The following is a 6,000-nucleotide window of genomic DNA, read 5'->3' as shown; positions in this document are numbered from 1 at the left end:
GGGCCAGCTGTAGAGCTTTATTGTCCTCAGACCAGCCCGCTGCCCACGCTAATAGTTCAAATTGGGCACGGAAAGCCTCCCAGTCTGCCTTACCAGAGTATTCTGGTGTTTTAACAGGGACATGATTCCCATGGGGGCCGCCATCTCTGTGTACATAGTCTCTGCTGTGCATCGCTGCGCTGGAGGAGGAGTCAGCCTGTTTCCCTTTATGCCGGTGCCCGGACGAGCCCAGTCCTGCATCGGCAGCTAATCTCCTGGCTGTGTCCCTCAAGTGAGCCTTGTGTGCTGAAGCACTCCCACCTTCCACCGCCAGCTCCGAAGCATAATCACCTCCCTCCTTCTCTCCATACTTCTCCTCCTTAACTTTCGGACGCGTCCCGGTCCCGTCCCGCTGCATGGCCATTATGTCCGCGGCTAGCTAGCCTAACTGAACACTGACCAACGAAGGGTGACGAACGGTCTTCTTTTTTTTTTCTCCTGACACCAATGTCCCGACTTGGACAGTGGTGAATAATAACAGATAGCTTCTCTCTTATAATCTGTGCGTTTAATTGTAAACTGTCACATACAACTTTTTCAGTTCACCGGAGCTCTCCTCTCTCCTACGGTCACAACAACAACACAACACCCGCTCCCCCCCCTGTGACCTCCACCAATCACAGGAATGCATTGGCACACATGCACATGCACAGTAACAGTAACAGTGCGAACATTGAATAATCTGAACTCAAGTATTAATGAACATTATTACAGGGTTGCTACAGTACGTTTTGATAGTTTTTCAGGTGAGAAAGTACCACCATAAAATCCCAAAATGTGGAAAAGTGATCCACTAAACACCTGTTTCTACCAGTTTAGATAGATTATTTACCTTAGGATTGTCTATGGTGTTTCCATGACAACCCTTGGAAATCCTTGGCAGACTTGTTCATAATAATACTTTTAATTTACAATAAAGCGAAATATGAGATAAAAACACAACCCCGACTTTACTTTATTTTAAGAATATGAATGTTACGAGAGTTGACCTGCAGGTGGCACCAGGTGTTCAGTGTTACTTACCAGTGAGCTTGTTGATTCATTCATTACTATGCTAGCACAGACATACGGTGTGAGTTCTGTATTGTCCTAGAACTAAGATTAAAGACTCTGATTATAACCGTATGCGCAAGATCATTTTAACATGGTGTCAGAACTGGACTCGGCAAACGACAGAAGAAGGGAATAACATACCCAAAAACATTCTGATAACTATCATTACTGCTGAGACGGACCGCGCTAGCTATCACGAACGCAATGGCTGAAGCTAAAGCTATTTACCCGGCGATGCCTGTGCCGGAACGGATGGACATGAAAGGAGATGTATATAGCAACTGGACATTCTTTAGAGCACAGTGGGAAAACTACGAGATTGCAACTGGGCTGGATAAAAAGGATGACAAGATCCGCATAGCTACCCTACTAACCATAATAGGTAAGGAATGCCACATGCTGCAACGGCACCTTCACATGACAGAAGCAGACGGACTCAAACCTGACAAGATTCTAGATGCACTTGAACAGCATTTCCAACCATCCAGCAGTGGCGGGCGGTGCATTTCACACCTAGGCCTTCAGTGATGTCCTACCTGAATTATTCCACCTCTTAATACCATCATTATGACGCCATGGCTCTAGAAACTATACATTTAGACAGAAACGCAGTATAACCGGGCGTTGCCATTGTTATTATAGCGGCACCTTGTCTGGGTGTATTCAATTCATTGCATGAAAACGAAAGCGTCAGTTATTTCCCGAACTTTGCGGTCTGTCGATCTCGATAGGAGAACCGTTTCGAGGTTCCATTTAAGGATGGTTATCTTCCTCGTGTTCATACGGTCACAGGGGTGTGTCGTTTTCCATGGTAGCAGCCCGGGAAGTGGTTAGAAGATCGCATTGAAGCCCCACTTACTCACACAACTGAGCCAGGCAACACAACACACATATCTATGGACCCCAGGGTCGCTCCGTATGTCTACATCTCTTGCAGAAAACATTAAATGCTTTGTACTCACCAAAACAACTGATTATTTGAACACAAAATCCATCCTCCTTTCTTTCCTCAAGAAGACTTCAATGTCTCTGTTGTACAGTTGATCAGTTCCACCAATAAGTCATTTTCTACATGGATAGCGTCGCTAACGTCGGGGTCGGCCGTTCTCTTCTGATTATGTCTACTTTTCTTAGAAGGTTCTTCTTTTGTTGTTATAATATCTGCCACCAAATCTACCTCTTCTCCTCCTTCAGCCATTGTGGCTGCTTGTAGGCTCCGCCTCCCAATAGTTTGTATCCAATCAAAAGACGTGCAGAGCTGATCAGGTGCTCCGCCATCCAGCAGGCCCCTTCGTCGGATTTGCTTGGATTTGCTCGCCAACTCGAGATCTGACTACGGCACGCCACAGTTCTTTTCTCGTTCACTTTAAATTACAATCTGTACTCGCGCCACTGTTGAATCTGCAGGCGGGCAGATTTCTTGGTACCCTGGCAACACATTATGGCTGAAATATGATTGGATAAAAGCTAAAGGCCAGCCCTCCAAATGTCTGGAAGCAGCGCAACCAAGAGGAAAGCTATGACATGAAGAGAATAGACTACGGGAATAATTTAATACATATTTGTAGAAAAAATATATCAAAATTAAATGTATATTCTGATTATGTTTAGGCCAGCAGAGAAGGCCTTGCTGGCCCTGACGGCACACCACTGCCATCCAGGAATGTGATTTATGAACGTTATTCAATAGCACCCAACAGAGCCAGAGTGAGTCAGTAGACCAATATGTTGCAAACTTACAGAAGCTAGCACATACATGTGACTTTGGCGAGCTGAATGAACACAAACGTCATGTTAACGTAATGCAGGATGCATACAATGAGCCAGATAGTGAATCACCAGATGAAATGTGGTACATTTCACATGTAAACTCTATACAGGACAGCTTACCCCACAAATGCATGGAAAAGTATGACCCCAGCCACACAGTGAAATGTCAATTAGACACAGGCTCCACTGTCAATGTATTAAGCTACCGAGACCTACAAATTATTATTATTAATTAAATTCCTTCCCCACCTATCTGATGTGTGTGAACCACTCAGGAGACTGACCGACAAGGACATCCAATGGGCGTGGCTTCCACAACATGACACAGCCATTGACACTGTGAAGACTTTAGTCACTCATCACCCAGTACTAAAGTATTATGACATGAGGGAGGAGGTGACAATTCAATGTGATGCTAGTGAAACGGGCCTCGGTGCAGCTCTCATGCAAAATGGACAACCTGTTGCATACGCCTCCAGGACTCTAACTCCTACTGAACAGAGATACGCTCAAATAGAAAAAGAATGCCTCGCTATTATTGATGCTACTGCGGCTCCAACGCTATCAGCTACAGGTACAATACAAACAGGGCAAACTGCTACATGTGGCAGATTTCCTATCTAGAACTGCTCAACCCAATTCAACACACACACAAATGCAAACACCAGCCACAGTCTACGCCATGGGCCTGACCACTGAAGCCCTCGAACACGTGGATCACAGCAGCTGTACCAACATCTCTACCAAGACCCAAGAGTCCATCAGAGCCGCCACACTCAAAGATCCCTTATGTCAGGTTCTGCATGCCCGAATCGCTGGAGGCTGGCCCATCTCCAAGCAGGCAGTAGATCAAACACTGAGACCGTTCTGGACATTCAAAGAGGAGCTGGCAACCGATAAAGGCCTGATATTCAAGGGTGACAGGGTTTTCATCCCAGAGTTACTACGAAATGACTTCCTATCAAAGATACATTCAGGGCACTCCGGCAGTGAAGCTAGCCTCAGGAAGGCACGGGACACAGTATTCTGGCCAGGAATAACAGAACATGTCAAGGACTATGTCAACAGATGTAGCACATGCAACTCCCTTCAGAGGAGACAACCAAAATAATCACTCAATCCCCATCATCTCCCTAAACTCCCATGGTCTAAGGTAGGCATGGACCTATTCACTGTGAACCACTCACACTACCTTATAATGGTTGACTACTACTCTGACTACTGGGAGCTGGATGAATTGGAGGACACCACAGCTTCTACTGTCATCGATCGATGCAAACACCAGTTTAGCCGTCATGGCATACCTCACACAGTAATCTCAGACAATGGCCCACCCTTCTCGGGACTTGACTTTCAGACCTTCGCGAATGACTGGGACTTCCGACATGTAACGTCATCACCATACCACAGCCAAAGCAATGGCAAGGCGGAGTCAGCTGTTAAAATAGCCAAAACACTGCTAAAGAAGACGGCGTTGGCAGGAGAGGACCCATGGAAGGCAGTGCTGGCATGGAGAAACACTCCAACGGAGGGACTTGACAGCTCCCCAGCTCAGCGACTCATGTCCAGACGAACACACCTGCCCTCCAAGGACCTTCTGCTTCAACCTCTGGTAGTGCACAATGTGATAGAAAAAAAGCAAACAAAGGGGCTTATTTCAAAACACCACTATGATGCACATGCCCATGACATGCCAGTGATCATTCAAGGGGAGACAGTCCGAGTCTTGCTACAACCCAATGTACCCAACAGTGCATGGGCGCTTGGCATTTGCACTGACCAGAAGAGTGACAGGTCATATGAAGTGATGGTACATGGTAAAACATACCGAAGGAACAGGAAACACATCCGTCCAGTGGAAGAAACACTCCGACTATCACCGCCTCAGAACCCTGAAGGAGAGGAGGACTGGGGTACATGGGGTCGAGCTGAAACTAATCCCGACGAGTACGCTCCAGCACTGGATGAAGACACAGTCCAGCCGGCAGACCCTGAGCCTCAAGGTCTCCGGCAGACCAGAACCAGGTCCAACATCAAGCCACCGGAGAAATATACCAAAGACTATGTGACTTAACAATAATAATCCCCCCCCCCCCAAAAAAAAGAAGAGGAATGATAATGGAATGTTTATTATCTTATTTACTGTTCATTGTTTATTGAGTGGCCACTGTAAGGACTAAATGTTTAACTTCAGTACCTCTGAGAGAATCGCTTCATTGATTATGTGAAAGGAGATGTTACGAGAGTTGACCTGCAGGTGGCACCACCTGCAGTCAGTGTTACTTACCAGTGAGCTTGTTGATTCATTCATTACTATGCTAGCACAGACATACGGTGTGAGTTCTGTATTGTCCTAGAACTAAGATTAAAGACTCTGATTATAACCGTATCCGCATGATCATTTTAACAATGAATAAAAATAGTAATATGTATATATTTGGAGTTTTACCAGACCTGTAGCCTGCATTTAAATGCGCGAAAAAGATTGTGTGGAAGGTTGTTGTGGAGGTGAAGGCGGTGTTGCAGTGTCGTAGATTGTTGTGGTGAATGTCAGTGAATTGCTGAGGAGAAAGTTAGCAAAACCAGAGAAATCAGATGGATCAGAGACGGATTGTGATTGCCGTCGGGGTCGGGGTGCTTTATCGAGAAGCTGAAGAGGAGGCTGTCCAGCTGCAGATGCGAACCCGGGAAAGGAGAGCTCAGATGCGGTCGAGGATGGAAAGGAGACGTGCCATCACAGCATCTCTCTCTGGCTTTGTACGTTTACAATCATCATGTTTTGTTAATCTGTATATCCATTTGATGCAGACTTGGTTGGACCATAATTAGTATTGGAACAGTACTTGGGCCGCGACTGATGACGTTTAACAAGTCCACAAGAACACAAGTACACACAAGTATGCATATTGAGAAAGGGCCATTGGCTAAGCTAGAAGTTGATAGAGCAGCCATTGCTGCTAAGGAAACTAGTAATAACGGCTTAGGAGTTGAGTTGGACAGGGCCCCTTAGAAACGGTGTTTCCGTTGTCATAAGGTGGGGCATTAGAAGACGCAGTGTCCTACTCTGAGGTCGAGGGAGGGCTCAGGTAGACCGGTGGTGCTGGTGACTTCTGACTTGAGGTTGCTGTGGTGGACAGT

This window comes from Nansenia antarctica (assembly GCF_963989245.1).
Source record: "Nansenia antarctica genome assembly, chromosome: 12".
Taxonomy (NCBI): domain Eukaryota; kingdom Metazoa; phylum Chordata; class Actinopteri; order Argentiniformes; family Microstomatidae; genus Nansenia; species Nansenia antarctica.
This window is presented reverse-complemented; position numbering follows the sequence as displayed.